This window comes from Schistocerca serialis, chromosome 5, assembly GCF_023864345.2.
Source record: "Schistocerca serialis cubense isolate TAMUIC-IGC-003099 chromosome 5, iqSchSeri2.2, whole genome shotgun sequence".
Classification (NCBI taxonomy): domain Eukaryota; kingdom Metazoa; phylum Arthropoda; class Insecta; order Orthoptera; family Acrididae; genus Schistocerca; species Schistocerca serialis.
In genome coordinates, this window is record NC_064642.1 from 353,012,227 (window position 1) to 353,031,787 (window position 19,561).

General features: G+C 39.8%; 1 protein-coding gene across 1 annotated transcript in view; it reads left to right on the forward strand.

Annotated features, from left to right (window-relative positions):
- The window catches only part of LOC126481934 (facilitated trehalose transporter Tret1-like), an 88,702-nt gene that overhangs the window by 58,456 nt on the left and 10,685 nt on the right, over positions 1–19,561 (forward strand). The window lies entirely within an intron of this gene.

Below are 19,561 nucleotides of genomic sequence, written 5' to 3' on the forward strand. Positions count from 1 at the left end.
GAGCGGCACACCCACTAATATAAAGGGTGCCAGTATAAAAAGAGGCAGAGAGTGTTGTGTTGGCTGTAAAGAAGCAGTAGACAGCAGAAGGGGGAGGTCAGAAGCGTTCAGTAACATCGAAACTTGACTACTCATTAGATGTTTCTTGAATAAAGAACTCTATCAGAGACAAGTCCACTCTTCCAGTGTTGACACAGTCGATTATTGGTGATGTAATTTTTAAATCGAAACACGAAGGGACAAGTCTCGGCCCTGTCAAGAGCTGTGGAGGAAGGATATTAAAAAATCTCCAGGAATCAGCGGAGGGAATCACTCGTGAGTTTTGGGATATGAAAAGAATGGAGTACAACGGTCGAGCAGCTCCCCACGACCAACTCATTTGTGTTGTCAGTGCTAAGCGGTATTTAAAGTGGTATAAAATGCGACGCCAATGGAGAGTGAAGGAACGGAAACGAGCGATTTGGTGTTCTAAATCAAGAAATCCCCTGTGGAAGTCCGATAGAAGGGTTTGGGGTTGACAAACGCCTGGAGAAGGCTACCTGCAATCATGTGTAGTGGCAATAGTGATGTATGGAGGAGGTGATGTTACGCCGTTTTCCTTTTCTAGTGATTGTGAAAAAACTAAATGGAGAAGGATATGTATACATTATACAACATTGTGTTCAGCGTACAGTAGAGGAACAGTTAGGAGACGATGATTGTATCAGAGTAACACTGCATCCCCTGCTATAAAGCAGCATCTGTGAGGCAATGGTTTGTGGGCAGTAAAATTCTTGAAATGGACTCACCTGTCGAGGGCCCAGACGTTAAGCCAATGAACACCTTTGGGATGGGTCGACCTCACCCTAGAGCACAGTGCCCTACATCACTACCTTCTCTGGTTTCGTCTCTTCTTGAATAATGCACTGCCACTCATTCACAGATATGCAGATACCTCGTGGAACACATCACATATTAATGTCCCCTAATCACTGTTCTTTAAAAAATTCAGAGATGCCTCTATTCCTTACAAATATAGACAATTAAAACCAAATTGAAATCAAAAAATAAGAATATGGCGCCAGTAATTTTTTGTTACCTCTTAGGTCAAAGATATTTATTTATATATAAAAATGTATAAAATGTCTACCTTTGTGGCCTTGCCTGCGTAATTATTCGCTTGAGCGCTTCTGTTTTTTGTGATTCGTAATCTCCTTCTGCGGCCCCTCTCATAACATTCCAACAGCCGTATGTAAGTAGACATGAGTTCCACTTGCCCTGATACCTTATTTATATTGCTGAAAGGTCTTCACGAAAGGACTCTCCGTGCTCGTGACGCACAGCGCCCCAAATGGCTGCAAAGAAGTCGAAATGTGAGACCAAAAAATGGATCCTGAATGACATATTGCGACCTGGCCCTTGGTGGGTTTTATTTCCTTAATAATTTATTAGTATCTAAATCCTAATTTTCAGCTGTTTGATTTCCCAAAAACCTGTAGACATGTTTGAAGGCCTCGGAAACTACTTTCTCCTTCCTTTCATTGAAGCTGTAAAATGTTTCCGCCTTAAGCAGTTCTCTAATCTGCAATACAACGAAGAGTGTGTCTATGATCTTAGCATCGCTGAAAAGAGGTAATTTTGTTCTGAAATACTTGAAATCTTATCCGTGATTCAAAACTTTCTCTAAATTCTTCAAAATTCCTAGCTTCATGTGTGGATGGAAATAAAAGTGTACTGCATACTCTTTCTTCCAGCCTCTATCATTTTCGTTTCAGGCCAGGTACTTCGTACATGGTGTAATTTCCTATCGCTACTGTCTCACTCGCAAAGCAAGCAGCAGTATTTGGTGTATCCTAACTGTATTCCGACTATGATAGCAAAAACCTCTAGTTCGCCACATATCTGCCATTGATGTACTTTATAATTTATTTTCCCAGGAACAATTTTAAATTTTCGCAGCTCGTGTTTATACGGGGGTCATTCCAAAAGAAATTCACACTGTTTTTGTAAAAATACAGTTTTCATTGTGCATGTGTGAAAGTTTTACAGTGTGTAGATACATCCTTACCGCTTGTTTTCCAACTTAGTTCAACCTGTTCCCGTGAGTGGCGCCGTCACAGCAGGTCTTGGCTGCTACACTTGACGTTCGTCAGAAGCAACGTGCTGTCATAGAATTCCTGTGCTGTGAAAATGAGACAGTGGGAAACATCCACAAGAGGTTGCAAAAGGTGTATGGAGATGCTGCTGTCGATCGCAGTACAGTTAGTCAGTGGGCAAGCAGGTTACGTGATGAAAGCTGGCGCAGCAATATTGAGGTTTGTCCTCGCAGCGGCAGGCCTCATACTGCACACACTCCAGGCAATGTGCAGAGAGTTAACGAATTGGTGACTGCTGACAGCGCATAACAGTGAACGAATTGTCACTCGACGTCGGGATAGGGGAAGGAAGTGTTTGCAGAATACTGAAAGTGTTGGCTTTAAAAAAGGTTTGTGCCAGGTGGGTTCCCAGGATGTTGACAATGGCTCACAAAGAAACAAGAAAAACGATGTGCAGCGAACTTTTGGAACAGTACGAGAATGGTGGAGATGAATTTCTTGGAAGAATTTTGACAGGTGATGAAACATGGCTCCATCATTTTTCACCAGAGACGAAGAGGCAATCAAAGGAGTGGCATCATGCAACTTCACCCAAGAAAAAAATAATTCATAACCACACCTTCTACTGGAAACGTTATGACTACGGTGTTTTTCGATTCCGAAGGACTCTTGCTTGTGGACATCATGCCAAGTGGAACCACCATGAATTCTGATGCATATGTGACGACACTGAAGAAACTTCAATCTCGACTGCGTCGTGTTCGACCACATCGGCAAAAGTAGGATGTTTTGCTGTTGCACGACAATGCACGGCCACATGTCAGTCCAAAAACCATGGAAGCGATCACAAAACTCGGATGGACAACAATGAAACACCCGCCTTACAGTCCTCACCTGGCTCCATGTGACTATCATCTCTTTCGGAAATTTAAAGGCTCTCTTCGTGGAACAAGGTTCGAAGATGATGACTCCCTTGTGCACGCTGCCAAACAGTGGCTCCAACAGGTTGGTTCAGAATTTTACCATGAGGGTATACAGGCGCTGGTTCCAAGATGGCGTAAGGCAGTTGAGAGGGATGGAAATTATGTGGAGAAATGAAAATATTGTTCCTAAAGGATCTATCTACACATTGTAAAATTTTCAAATATGTAGAATAAAAGATGGATTTTTAAAAAAAAATAGTGTGCATTTCTTTTTGAGTGACCCTCGTATGTAGAGAGTGACTTTACATGAACAAACGGGAATGTGTTTCTTTTTTGAGGCAAAATAGATTTCAAGATAAATTGAGAGGAGTCAGTGAAAAGTCTCCAGTCTTCGGGATTATGCTTCATTCACAAAGATGCCATCAGACTATGTACATCACTGTATGCAATAAGAATGTTTTCCACGTCAAAGAATGGTGTTGACTCTCTTTATCGACGTCTATATATAGAAATTTTCACATTTTTCCGAGAAGATTCCACTGCTGAAGTCTGGAGCCAGAAAGTTCTGCCTTGCTATTTGGCAACTCCCGCGGATTTAAATCTTTAAGTTCTTCTCGAGATATTTTGTGTGGCCCGCTGGGAGGGATCGTTTCTTGTGTATAATCTGGATCTTGCTTGAAAGACTGAGGCGGCTGTTTGCATTCATCCTCCATGTCTTCATCATACACTGGGACACATGTTTCTGAGGAATAAGAACAGGTAGGCTTTCTGCATACGGTACTGTTATTGTAGCTGATGGCAGAGTTGGATGAGTGATGGTCTGCTTTCTCTTTCTCGGCATTCCATGTTTAAGAGGAGGCTCCGTACAGAAATAACGATCAGGGACATGATATGAAGTTTCTCGTCAGATCTTCTGCGAATTGCGTTGACTTTACTGTTATAGTTAACCAAGAACGTAGATTTACTGTATATGAATTTCAGAGAGCATTAGGTGCCCGTGGTTTATTTTACAGTCGAAGTAATGATAATATGCTGTCTTTATTTTGGATTTAATTCCCGTTTTAGGAAACGAAAGCCACTTCACTTGACGTATAGAAAAAACTGTTCACAGTGTTAAAACATTTACGTGACATCTTAATGTCGAATTAACCTGAAATGTAAATGAAATAAAGTTCTCAAGAAAATTTTAACTATGAATACGTCTTTCACATCCACAAAGATAATAAAGGTTTGTGAAACTTCCTGGCAGATTAAAACTGTGTGCCCGACCGAGACTCGAACTCGGGACCTTTGCCTTTCGCGGGCAAGTGCTCTACCAACTGAGCTACCGAAGCACGACTCACGTGCGGTACTCACAGCTTTACTTCTGTCAGTACCTCGTCTCCTACCTTCCAAACTTCACAGAAGCTCTCCTGTGTCAAGTTTGGAAGGTAGGAGACGAGGTACTGGCAGAAGTAAAGCTGTGAGTACCGATTGCTAGTCGTGCTTCGGTAGCTCAGTTGGTAGAGCACTTGCCGGCGAAAGGCAAAGGTCCCGAGTTCGAGTCTCGGTCGGGCACACAGTTTTTATCTGCCAGGAAGTTTCATATCAGCACACACTCCACTGCAGAGTGAAAATATCATTCTGGAATAAAGGTTTGTGCTTGAGTTTTTTATTTACCTGTGAAAATTTAATTTGAAACACATAATTACTGAGAAAGGACAGAATATAGCTTCTCAAAGCACAAAAATAACATCTATGTTAACATAATGGCTTCTCTGGGTAAAACTGCAAAATTTCCCTCTGTGTTAAAAATCAGTTCCCGGTTTTTCAAGGGTTGAGAGATCGTTTATTTGACAATTAAATAAATCAGAATTGATTATTTTTAACTAGGATAGATTCTGAGCACAGATGAGATAGGTGCTCGGATGCCTTTGATCAGATAGGTGACATTTGTTTCCACAAACCAAGCACAAATTAAATAATAAAATCTCGAAATTTTTACTACGAAACTTTATCAATCAAGGAGCACGTTAAATGCCATAAATCATACTGACACATATCCAGACTGAAACTTCAATGCGATAATCAAATTTAGAACAGATCTCATATGCACAATATTGACCAGTATTTCAGAAAAGTGAAGAGATTATGCAGATTACAATGTGTTTATTTTTATGTTATGTATATATGGTTTCGTACTTCATGTGCTATCGTCTGCAGTTTAGATACAAAACATCTAAGATTTGATTTCCAGTCAGTCTTAGGATCTTAATCTGTCCCCAGTCACTTCTTTCACTTCTCGCAATGATTTGTCATTGTGGTAAATGCTGAGGCGTGCCATGGTTCGGTGGTCACATTAGAATGTAGATGCCCCAATAGCTGAGTAGGCAGGTCACTTCAAAGTTCAGTGGAAGGAATGACATCCTACCTTCCTTAGCACCATGGCTGGTGTTCAAACCAACCTACGGGTCAATAAAGGATAAACCTTTTATGTGCTGCAGTAGTGCAATTTTGTTTATTAAAGTGTGTCCCATAAAGTACGCAACTTTTGAGTACATGATAACATTGAAATTTATTGATGAAGTAAGTAATTTACAAGTTATTGCAGTGTATGCTACCTCTGATGATGTATACTCTCGAAACAAGTCCATTGCTGCAGTCCAAGTGAAACAGCTTGCGTCATCTTCTTGAGGCCAAGTCCGCAGCTCGTGGTCATGGGGTAGCGTTCTCGCTTCCCGCGCCCGGATTCCCGGGTTCCATCCCCGGCGGGGTCGGGGATTTTCTCTGCCTCGTGATGACTGGGTGTTGTGTGATGTCCTTAGGTTAGGTTTAAGTAGTTCTAAGTTCTAGGGGACTGATGACCATAGATGTTAAGTCCCATAGTGCTCAGAGCCTTTTGAACCATTTGAACCTTGAGACCAAACTTCTTCGGCGCTCATGCGATCCAGTTAAAAGCACCAAAACTCTCATAATATATTGCAGTAACGTTTACTGTCCATTGTTAATGCTTTTCCGCTACCATCTTCAAAAGACGTAGGTCCCACTTACGCCCTCAGCCCAAATACCATATCACACAGTCATTTGTGGTGGGTGCAACGGCTCGAGGGTTTTCTGTTCACCAAATTCCGTAATTTTCTTGTTCAAGTAGCTATTCAACAGAAAGTGCACTACATCAGTGATTATTATTTTCTTGATGAAATCGCCCGATCTTTCTTTCTCAAGCGCCCAATGAGGAAATGCTCGGCACTTTTCATGATCGATAAGATTTAGCTCTAGTGAAATTGGGTTTTATAGACCTAAAAGTTCAAATTGTCTTTCAGAATTCATTTCATTCTAATATTTGAAAAGCTGCATTCCTGTAGGACACGTTCCATGATGTCTCACATAATGCTAGTAGTTACTTTGTGCACTGATTTTACACGCATTAAACATTATACAACTCGCTATTATTACTGGTGCTGTAATCTTGTTTCAGTTTTGTTACATGCCATGAAACACTTATGTTGTATACTGTCACCATTTTTATTCGTTGCTCAAGATGTTGTTCATTTTATCACCAAAACACTTTGTTTCAACCTTCGAATATTGCGGATTTGAATCGTTTATTCATCGGTCACGGGCGATTATTTCTGTAACACTACTTCAACTACTTTCTCTTGCGGAACGCTCAAGTTTTCAGGACATTCTGGAAAGTGTGAACGGGTGACTCATAACACGATTACTACTAGTTGTCTCACGTCCACACCTGAAACATTTTGGTTACAACTGTTACAATACTAGAATAGACTCCACAAACTCATGGTCTCTGTTTCTGAGGCGTAAAACAGTTTGTTCACTACCCCATACTGTTAGAAAAACGGCACCTTTACTCATCAATGATTGATACTCATTCATTTTCTGAAGATGAAATGTAAGATAGAATGCAAAATTGTGTTCCGAAAATCTTAGACAGTATTTATGTATTGTTGGCTCTCTTGAATTCTGCCTCTGGGGTTCATTATTTCCAATGATTTTCCTTTGAATTTATCTGTATCTGCGGAGTAACTTTCTACGTTTCCTGTTAAAGGAACAACTCCTACTCCTCAATACCAAATGTTTTTTTGCTGATTTTGGTTTCTTTATGGTAATAGCTTTTCCCTGCACAGGCGATGGACTAAAATACGAAACATTGCCAGAAATGCGTGCTTCATCTACATCTATATAGATACTCTGCAAATCACATTTATCAGCCTGGGAGAGGGTTCAACGAACCACCTTCACAGTAATTCCCTATTATTCCAATCTCGTACAACGCGTGGAGAAAATGGACACCTATATCTTCCCCTGCGACTCTGATTTTATTATGATCGGTTCTCCCTATGTAGGTCGGCGTCAACACTATATTTTCGCATTCCGAGGAGAAAGTTGGTGATTGAGATTTCGTGAGAATATTCTGCCGCAACGAGAAACGCCTTTGTTTTAACGATGTCCACCCCAAATCCTGTATCATTTCAGTGACACTCTCTCCCCTATTTGGAAATAATACAAAACATGCTCCCCTTCTCTGAACTTTATCAGTGTTCTCCGTCAATCCTATCTGGTAAGGATCCCATGCCGCGCAGCAGTATTCTAAACGAGGACGGACAACTATAGTCTAGGCAGTCACTTTAGTAGATCTGTTACATTCTCTAAGTGTCCTGCCAATAAAACGCAGTCTTTCGTTGCCCTTCCGCACAACAGTTTCTGTGTGTTCCTTCTAAATGAAGTTGTTCGTCATTGTAATTCCCAGATATTTAATTGAGTTTACGGCCTTTAGATCTAACTGATTTATCTTGTAACTGAAGTTCAACGGATTCCTTTGTAGCACTCATGTGGATGATCTTACACTTTTCGTTATTTAGGGTCAACTGTCAATTTTCGCGCCGTACAGATGTCTTTTCTAAATCGTTTTACAATTCGATTTGATCTTCTGATGACTTTACTAGACGATAAACGACAGCATCATCTGGAAACAACCTAAGACGGTGGCTCTGAGCACTATGGGACTCAACTTCTGAGGTCATTAGTCCCCTAGAACTTAGAACTAGTTAAACCTAACTAACCTAAGGACATCACAAACATCCATGCCCGAGGCAGGATTCGAACCTGCGACCGTAGCGGTCTTGCGGTTCCAGACTGCAGCGCCTTTAACCGCACGGCCACTTCGGCCTAAGACGGTTGCTCAGATTGTCTCCTAAAACGTTTATGTAGATAAGGAACAGCAAACGGCCTATAGCACTACCATGGGAAAAGACAGAAGTCACATCTGCTTTACTCGATGACTTTCCACGAGTTACTACGAACTGTGACCTCTCTGACAGGAAATCACGACTCCAGTCACATACCTGAGACGATATTAGGTAAGCACGCAATTTCAGTTCTAGCCGCTTGTGTGGTATAGTGCCAAAAGCCTTCTGGAACTCTATTACAAGAACGATGTTTTTTGAATCCGTGTTGACTTTGCGTCAATAGACCGTTTGCTTCGAAATAATTCATAACGTTCGAACACAATATATGTCCAGACTCTTGCTGCATATCGACGTCAGTAATATGGACCTATAATTTAGTGGATCTTTACTGCAACCTTTCTCTAATATTGGCGTGACTTTCCAGTCTTTGCTCACGGATCTTTCGCCGAGCGAACGGTTGTGTATGGTTGTTAAGTGTGGCCTGAAAGGATCTTAACTGGTATGCAGTCGGACCGGAAGACTTGCTTTTGTTAAGCGATTTAAACTGCTTCACTATTCCAAGGATATCTATTTCTACGTCAATCATGTTAGCAGCTGTTCTTGATTCGAATTCAGGAGTACTTACTTCGTCTTCTTTGATGAAGAAATTTCGGAAGGCTGTGTTTAGTGTGTGTTCCGGAAACATCGATCACGTGAGACCCAACTCGCTTTATTTGTTCATGAGACCCAGAAAATAATAGATACAGGCTCCTAGGTAGATGCTATTTTCCTTGACTTCCGGAAGGCGTTCGATACAGTTCCGCACTGTCGCCTGATAAACAAAGTAAGAGCCTACGGAATATCAGACCAGCTGTGTGGTTGGATTGAAGAGTTTTTAGCAAACAAAACGCAGCATGTTGTTCTCAATGGAGAGACGTCTACATACGTTAAGGTAACCTCTGGCGTACCATAGGGGAGTGTTGTGGGACCATTGCTTTTCACAATATATATAAATGATCTAGTAGGTAGTGTCGGTAGTTCCATGCGGCTTTTTGCGGATGATGCTGTAGTATACAGAGAAGTTGCAGCATTAGAAAATTGCAGCGAAATGCAGGAAGATCTGCAGTGGATAGGCACTTGGTGCAGGGAGTGGCAACTGACCCTTAACATATAGACAAACGTAATGTATTGCGAATACATAGAAAGAAGGATCCCTTATTGTATGATTATATGATAGCAGAACAAACAATGGTAGCAGTTACTTCCGTAAAATATTTGGGAGTATGCGTACGGAACGATTTGAAGTTGAATGATCATATAAAGGTGGGTGCCAGTTTGAGATTCATTGGGAGAGTCCTTAGAAAATGTAATCCATCAACAAAGGAGGTGGCTTCCAAGACACTCGTTCGACCCATACTTGAGAATGGCTCATCAGTGTGGGATCAGCACCAGGTCGGGTTGACAGAGGAGATAGAGAAGATCCAAAGAAGAGCGGTGCGTTTCGTCACAGGGTTATTTGGTAAGCGTGATAGCGTTACGCAGATATTTAGCAAACTCAGGTGGCAGACTCTGCAAGACAGGCGCTCTGCATCGCGGTGTACCTTGCTGTCCAGGTTTCTAGAGGATGCGTTTCTGGATGAGGTATTGAATATGTTGCTTCCCCCTACTTATACCTCCCGAGGAGATCGCGAATATAAAATTAGAGTGATTCGAGCGCGCACGGAGGCTTTCCGGCAGTCGTTCTTCCCGCGAACCATACGCGACTGGAACAGGAAAGGGAGGAAATAACAGTGACACGTAAAGCTCCCTCCGCCACACACCGTTGGGTGGCTTGCGGAGTATAAATGAAGATGTAGATGTAGATGTAGTAGCTCTGCTCTAGTAGCGTTGCCGTCTAGAGTATTTCCATTGCTACTGCGCAGACAAGGTTCAAATGGTTCAAATGGCTCTGAGCACTATGGGACTTAACATCAGAGGTCATCAGTCCCCTAGAACTTAGAGCTACTTAAACCTAACTAACCTAAGGACATCACACACATCTATGACCAAGGCAGGATTCGAACCTCCGACTGTAGCGGACGCGCGGTTCCAGACTGCAGCGCCTAGAACCGCTCGGTCACTCCGGCCGGCTACTGTATTCATCCCGTTTTATCTCTCTATAATTTCTATCACGACGTTTCCCTCCATTTCGCTCCTCAAGATGTGCCCTATCAACAGATCCCTTCTTTCAATCAACCTGTGCATTACATTTCTTCTTTCGACAATTCCATTCAATACCTCGTAATTAGTTATTCGATGTACCCATACAATCTTAATCATTATTCTGTAGCATCACATTTCGAAAGCTAGTATTCGTTTCTTGTCTGCTCTATCTACCGTCTACGTTTAACTTCCGTACAAGGTTACAACCTTATCTTCGGAAGAGACGTCGTATGTTTCAAGTAGTATTGGATATCGAAAAATTCTGCACTTTGAACAATATTTTTCTTACTATAGCCGAACCTCTTTTCATATCCTCTCAATTATGGGCATCGTCAGTTATTTTACTGTCCAAACAGTAAAACTCATCTGTTACTTTTAGAGCTCCTTTTCCTAATCCAATTCCTTTAGCCGCTTCTGATTTAAATCGGTTATATTCCATTGCCCTTTTTTCACCTTCGTTAATATTCATCTTATAACCTCTTTCCAACACACTATCCATTCCATTCAAGCACGCCTCCAAGTCCTCTGCTGTTTCTAACAGAATTGCAATGTCCTCTGCAAACCTAAGAGTTTTTAAGTCTTTTCTCTGAACTTTAATTCATTCCTCAAATTCATTCTTTGTTTCTTTGATTGCTCTCTCAACGTACAGATTGAATATCATCGATGATTGGTTGTAAAACTGTCTTGCTCCTTTCTCAACCACTCCTTCCCTTTCATGTCTCTCGACTCTTGCAACTGTTTGTATATAAGTTGTACGTACATAAACTTACGCTCCATGTGTTTCGTTCTTTTCAAAGAGTGTTTTCTAGGCAACGTTTTCTCTAAATCTACAAAAGCTATAAAATAGGTTTCCCTTTCTTCCGTGTATCTTCCAAGAAACGTTTTAGGGCCTGGAGTGTCTCGCATGTGCCTTCCTTTCTTCGAAATCCAAACTGATCTTCCCCGAGGTAGGTTTATATCTGTTTTTCTATTGTTCTATAAATAACTTGTGCCAGTATTTCGCAAGCATGGCTTTATTAACTGATAGCTCTGTTATATTCAAACCAGTCGGAACGTACCTTCTTTTGATTTGGGATTATTGCATTTTTCTTGAAAACGGAGGATGGATTACCTGCGTCTTCTAGAGAATGTGGACAGATATATGGAAATACAGCTGGAAATGCATGTTTAACCATAAATTCAAATGCCTCCCAAACCTGCAGTTTTTGCTGTTGCATTTGACCAGTGACTGCATTTGCACGATGTTCTAAATATGTTGCAAGTTTCAGTCACGGTTAAAACAGTTTTCCGTCTAGTTGTGTGTACATTATGTCGGAGCTCAGTGCATTCGAAGGTGATCAAATTGTTGGTGCTCGTATGGTTGGTGCATACGTAACCAAGGTAACCGAAGCGTTTAGTATTTCAAGAGGCACTACACCGAAGATTTACACCCTGAACAAGGAGAGCGGGAAAATCTCTTCTACTAAGTCAGAACGCGGAAGAAAGTGTGTGTTGAGTGATGGTCACGAACGTACCTTGGAAATGATTGTGTCGAAAAATAAGAGAATAACAGCTGCAAAAGTCACTGCAAAACTTAATGTCGCCTTCGTGAACTTCGTCAGCACCAAAACAACATGACGTTAGCCCCATAATTGTAGGAAAAGATGGAATTCCAAAACGACTCATAAATAAATCAAACGTTCGTAATAGGATACCGTGGTGCCGAAACTATAAAACCTTAACTGTCGAACAATGGAAGAATGCCATTTGATGTGATCAATCTGATGTCACATTGTTTCTAACTTCTGGCTAAGTTTATATTCCGAGAGTGAACCATGATGGAGGTTCGATGATGATTTGGGTAGCCATATCATGGTATTCCAAGAGGCTGCAAAGTCATGTTACTGCCAAGGACCATGTGATCATTTTGGCTGTTCACGTCCGTACTATGGTACAATATTTGTTCTCCAACGGTGAAGCTGTGTTCCAAGACGACAGACCTTCAAATTGTTCAAATGGCTCTGAGCACTATGGGACTTAACTGCTGAGGTCATCAGTCCCCTAGAACTTACAACTTAAACCTAACTAACCTAAGGACATTGCACATATCCATGCCCGAGGGAGGATTCGAACCTGCGACCGCAGGAGTTGCGCGGTTCCCAACTGAGGCGCCTAGAACCTCTCGGCCACCGCGGCCGGCGACAGCTATTCAGCCATTCTCCCCCCCCCCCCTCCCCCCCCCCCCTCACCCCGCTTATCCTTTTCATTCAGCTCAAAGCGTCCAGTACTGGTTTTGTGAGTACGAGGACGAATCATGGCATCTCTCGTGGCCATCTCAGTCATTAGATCTCAGTATTATTGAAATTTTGTGATACACTTTGGGGATAAGGGTGCGTGATCGTTCTCCACCTCCAGCATCGTCGTCATGTGAATTTGTTGCAATTATTTTTCGGGAAAAATGGTATAAGATTCTCTTGAAAACCTTATAAGACCTGGATTTATCCATTCAGAAATGAATGGACCTTGTTTTGAATGCCGACAGTTTTCCTACACCATATTAGCTTGGCGATGTTTTCTGTTTTTGTGGTTCCCATATTCTTATTCCCCCTTATCTTGTACATCAGGTGGAATACTTTTGTCATAGCCGATTCTCCCAAGTAACTCAATATTTCTAGGAGAATAATGTCTTCTCCAGAGTCCTTGTTTCGACTTAGGTCCATCAGAGCTCTGTCGAATGCTTCTCGCCGTGTAATATCTCCCAATTCATTTTTCATTCACTTGTTATTTTCTTTCTATCACATGGTTGTAGTTAATTCCTCAGGTTCTTTCAAATTTAACTGCTTTCCTACTTTGTAATTCATTATTAGACCCCCTCCTGCGTTATCCTTTGTTGATTTTGTATTCATAATCCTATCTTCATATAACCAAACCTTATGGTGCTCATGCTTCACTTCACTAACTCCCACATAAATAACTTCACTTTACCAATTTCCCTTCCAAAATTATCTTGCCAACCCACTCAATTAAGAGACCAAACATTCTACGTTCGCCGGCCGTTGTGGCCGAGCGGTTCTAGGCCCTTCAGTCTGGAACCGCGCGACCTATACAGTCGCAGGTTCGAATCCTGCCTCGGGCATGGATGTGTGTGATGTCCTTAAGTTAGTTAGGTTTAAGTTGCTCTAAGTCTAGGAGACTGATGACCTCAGATGTGAAGTCCCATTGTGCTCAGAGCCTTTTGAACCATTCTGCATTCACACCCATAGCGTACAATTTTTGTTTTCCTTGAGGACAACCTTCTAAACAGTCATCACCCAGAGATCCAAAATTACCTCAATAACATTTTACCCAGGGGGATGCTTTCTTCATTAATTAACCATACAGTATAGCTGCATGCCCTCGGAAAACATAACGACTGTAATTTTCCTTTGCTTTCAGCCTTTCACAGTATCATCACAGCAAGACTATGTTCGTGATGTTACAAGCCATATCAGTCATCCAGACTCTTGTCCCTACAACTACTGAAAAGACTGCTGGCCCTTTTCAGAAACCAAATATTTGTCTGGTCTCTCAACAAACACTCATTGTGTTTGCACCTACGATAAGACTGTCTGTATCATTGAGGCATGCAAGCCACCCTACCTCGACAAACTCCATGGTTCATGGGATAAATTTCCGTGATCTACGGTTCCAGATTCCTGCTTGTCTATTTAACTCTATAACTTACGAGTATATGATTACTTCCAATTCAGTTTTTAAAAAAAATGTAACCGATTTCATGTTAATAGCATTTGGACTTTGCCAAACGTTTGTAACTTTTCTTTAAATTTTTAATTTTTTTAACGGTGTGTCATGGATGAACACTTCTTTCTCGTCAGAAAATTTTACTGCGCTATTACTTCTGTCATTTTTTCTGTCATATCTGAAAGAAGCATGCAAAAAAGTATCTATTGATGCATGTCATAGGTAAGGTGCTCCGAAACAGAAGAACAAAACTAAGAATGGTACAGTTGATAGATATAGTCTTATGCTATGGGTACGTTTTTTTGTGTATGTTTGGAGTCACTCGCAGCTTTTGTTACTGCTTGATGTTGCACTAGGAAGCTTAATCACCTAATTATCAATGACATAAAGTGATTTAGTCAAACAACTAACAGCCTCATGTAGAAAAAGGATTTGGTTTCAAGACATTTCACCCGCTGTGTACTCTAGCATAAAAATATTTTGCAGTTCCTACATTTCGTTATAATGAAGGTAAACCTCTTACAACTTCTGTAGGAGCTGGGAAATTGAAGCAATTCTGAATTTGTTCTCGAGACAATGTGCATGAGGTAAAAACATTAGGGCCTTATCTATTGATACGTATCTATTTGCGCATATCATTGATTAAAATCTATATTTTACTCGAAATTTTATTGGGTTATACAGTGCAATGACAATAAATAACTGTGGATGAGGATGTAGTTAGTTACATGTTCCGGAAATCTAATTCACCATGAAGGTAACGATGTTTAACGTGATAACATAACAAAATAGGACACTCTCTAAGAGTGAAAAATATGTATATAGTAAGCTGTCGGTCCTTTAAAGGTTTTCTTTTGGTATAAATGGCTCATTATTTCTATTCAAATATTCGTCTACAGTATAGAAAGAGTTGTTAAAGCGAAACTTCTTTAAACTACATCTGAAAATATATCTGCTATTTGTCTCAAAATTTTAAAAATAAAATAGATGAGCTGTTAGTGTGTTTAGATGACCTCAAAAATAAGAATGACATTGATGTACTGTGTCTATCTGAACACCATGTAACTGTGGGAATGGAAAGCGTCAGTATAAATGGGTATAATTTAGCGTCTTACACTTGCAAATCTAACATGGATAAAGGAGGATTTGGCGCTTAAACAAAACAAGTTGTGAGGCGGCGGGTAAAAGTTAATCATTTGTTTGTTCACCGTTTTTCTCACGCGAGCCTGGCAACTAATTTTGTGGTCAGCCAGAAAGCGAAGTCTGCATGGCCACATTCTGGTCCAGCCCACTGAAAGAAAAGTTTGTATTCTCCTATTTCTTTGCGGGATCGGGACTATGATATTAAATAAAATTGTATTGCGTAAAGTTTCTCACATACGACACTTGGAAATTCACTATTTTCAACTGAAAGCGTGTCTTTCTATTCTGACAGCACATTTAGCAGTTCAGTGGCGACCTGTACGGTACATTTCTACCAGATTGTCTTTCGTCTTGACTAAAATTACTCAATGAAAGTTTGCAATAAATGTTCAAAATTAAAGCTCGCCATAAAAGTGAAAATAAAGTCACCACTTGCCACGCGGAATTGGTAATTCACTCGGACAGCATACTAACAGTTACTCTGGCGAATTCTAAGCGATCCAGGCCGGTCTACAGTCCTCTCGAGTCCACTATACGTTTTTATCGCAAAATACCCAATTTGTCACAGCTCGGCCCTGACGTCATCCGAGGCAGAGGTCGATCCGACGTTTGGCAGACGTTGATCTTGCAGTAGCTGAATGCGAAGTGAATCTTACTACTGCCTCTCGGGATGCATTTATATAGGTGCCGGGGCGGACGGCCGAGGGAACAACTGCATACAGAAGCAGCCTCCAAACGACCGCCTTCTCGGGCACGTAAACTTTAATAATATGGCTACAAATTACTGAAGAAACCTCTCAATTTGTATTTGTATTCAGTTAAGTTGTTTTAAATCACCGAAAACGTTTCAGCTTGGTAGAATGAAAACTTTGCCTTGTAGAATTTTTATAGTGGAACTACCGGTAGATCGTTACCTCTGAACCATATCTTTACTAGTTCTTATCTCAGCTGTTATTAATACTAAAACTGCCAAATTTGGTATAGCTCTATCTCATGGTATGTTGTATCATCCACTTTAACCAACATTCTCTATCATTGAAATCACAGGTACTTAATCTACAACAATTGGTTACATTTTAGTTACAAAATTTGTTTCTACTTAATAATTCAAAAAGTATAAGAGGTAGCTTAACGTGGTCTCTCAGTTATTATTTTAGGGGTGAACTGAAGCATAAAACAAATATTCATGTTTCTAAGTTCATTGTTTAGTGCTTTTCATTTTTCCTAAAAACGGTGAATCCTGTGGTAATTTTTGTTTTATGGTTTTGTAGATCTGCACCACTTATTTATGAGGTCTACCTGCACATTCTGACCAAATTCTGGCTTCCTAGCATCATTATTTAGGGCCACTTATTTTTCTCTTAAAATGGCATTTTTACGTAAACTCTAAAGTCTAGAACATAAAGACTCTGTATTTGGAACATTATAACACTGAACTGTAATTTAACAGAGTTTTAAACATAAATTTTGATTTTTAATTTCATACTTAATTGTGGTGCAATACTTATGTGTTACGCACAGACGCGCTAAGGTGACGTAGCGCTACTAGCAGTGAACTGGGGTAAGTCCCGGCACTCTTGCTCACCTCTGTATCTCACACATGATACAGCGCTTGGCCTGCTTCAGAGGGTATAAATACAAAACTGTAGAATTAAGCAAATTTCCAGTGGATAAACGCTTTGAAGTTTGTGAATGTGAACTACAGTTAGCTAATGCAGTGTTGATATTAGCAACAGTATCTGGGTCCCCATTGGGAGATAGGGAGCTTCCTTAAAAAAGCTTGATTCCCTATTATGCAATCCGTCAGACGAAAAGAAGAAGTTAATAATCTGTGGCGATTTCAATGTGAACTTTCTAAGCAGTTCTGATAGTAAAAGTGAACTAGAAGTGTTATTAATGATATATAAATTAGAATCAGTGATCAATATCCCATCACGTATCGCTCAAGACAGTAGCACTCTAATAGATAATTTATTTGTGCAGCAAGAGGACGTAAAACTAACATATACTTTCGCTGTGATAAATGGATTATCAGACTATGATGCACAACTGATTAAGTTGAAAAACTTATCAGGGTGTACAGTTGGAGCAAAAACCATTAAGTAAAAGTGTAAGGCTTGTCAACCCAGTATCTGCATAGCACTTCAGAGAAAGCTTAAGAAATGTTAAATGGGGAGATGCATATAATGAGCCAAATGCCAATGATAAATGCAACATATTTCTTGATAAAAAGTTACAAAGTTACTAAAATGAAAATTACTAAATGTAATGCCAAACAGTTTTCAAAGAAACCTTGGACAACTACAGGTACTAAAGTGCCTTCAGAAAGGAAAAGAAAATTGTATGAGGCAGTAAGAATTAGTAAAGACCCAGAAGTAATTTTACACTATAAAATTTATTATAACATACTGAGAAAAGTTGTCAGAAAAACAAAAATTTGTATATTAGAGATGAAATTAACAACTTGGGTAACAAAATCATATTAGTATAGAAGGTTGTACGAAGAGAGAGACAGGAAAAGTAACTACTTGGGTAGGTAGTCAAAGAGAATGAGACCATCTTCACCAAGAGCACACAAGTAGCTAATATATTTAACAACCATTTCTTAAGTGTAGGTGAAAAAATTAGTGAGAAAATTTCAAAAGAAAAAGCAAAGCAGTACATGGAAGAGTCAGATTTGAGAAATCCTAATCAGATTATTTGTCATCTAACAATCTCTTGTGCAATAAGGAAAATCATTAAATCTTTGAAAAATAAATGTTCTGTTGGAGTAAATGACATCCCCAACAAGATGTTAAACCAATGTGGAGCAGTTAAAGCTGATGTTCTGAGTTACATCTGCAATGCAGCACTAACTGAAGATATTTGCCCAAACAGGTTAAAATATGCTATTGTCAATCCTCTCTACAAAAAAGGGGACACCAAAGATGTCAATAAATACCAGTCAGTATCCTCGTTTACAACATTTTCAAAAATTGTCGAGAAAGTAACGCACTCAAGAGTGGTTGGCCATCTCAGCAGTAATGGGATACTTAATAAATCACAGTTTGAATTTCAAAAATGCTGTTCCACTGAAACAGCAACATACAACTTCACTGCCTACGTAATAGAGTCTTCAAATAGTAAAATGTCACCAACAGGAATTTTGTGTAACTTATCTGAAGTGTTTGACTGTGTGAACCATGAAATTATGATATAGACATTACAATCCTATGGTATAATGGAACAGAATATGAGTGGTTTAAGTCTTACCGACAGAACAGGAATCAAAAAGCTTCTTTATATGGTTTGAGTGATTTAAGGAAGTTTCTCACTTTATTTAACTGGGATGAAATTAAGTTAGGTGTTCCACAGGGTTCGATCATGAGTGCCCTTCTGTTCTCAGTATATGTGAATGACCTCTCTTCTTATCTGAAAGAAGAAGCTACACTGACACTGTATGCTGATGATACAAGTTACTAATCCAGTAAAAGAAATCCCAATAGAAAATGATAGAAATAATGTCTTTGGAAAAGTTATTTATGGGTTTTCTGCGGATCAGCTTGCCCTGAACTTTAAAAAAACACAGTACATCCAATTTTCTATTGCAAGGAGTACAGTTCCGTCAATAAATATAACACATCAACAGAAGCCAGTAGCCACCGTAGAGCATCCTAAGTTTTTGGGTGTACATATATATGAGAATCTTAATTGGAAAATTTATATTTTGAATCTCCTAAAGCTACTAGGTTCAGCAACTTTAGCAATCGAGGATGTAGAAGTTAGCAAGTTAACATATTTTGTATACTTTCACTCTCTTATGTCATATGGTATAACATTTTGGGGTAACTCAACACTTAGGGAAAAAGTATTCACTGCTCAAAGAAAGTGGTTATAAAATGTATGGGGCTCATAATCGCACCTCTTGAACGCATCTCTTTAAAAGGTTAAGAATTCTTACAACAGCCTCACAGTAGATTTATTTAGTGATTAAATTTGTTCTCAACAACATGGACCAGCTTAAAACAACAGTGACATTCATGATTACAATACCAGAAGAAAGAAAGCTTTACACTATCCTCTACTTAACCTATCTTTGGCAAAGAAATGCCAAAATGGTAGAATATGCTGTTCTAAAATTTTTCGATAAATTATTAGATGAAATAAAATGTCTGATAGACAGCCATAACAGTTTTCAAAATAAATTCAAATAATATCTCCTTGACAAATCCTTCTATAACATGTACGAATTCTGGAATAAGAATAAATAAATCTGTTGGTATAATATATGCATTTTGTGCCATTTAAGGATATGGGGTAGGTAATAAAAAATATTCACGTGTGGATTTCT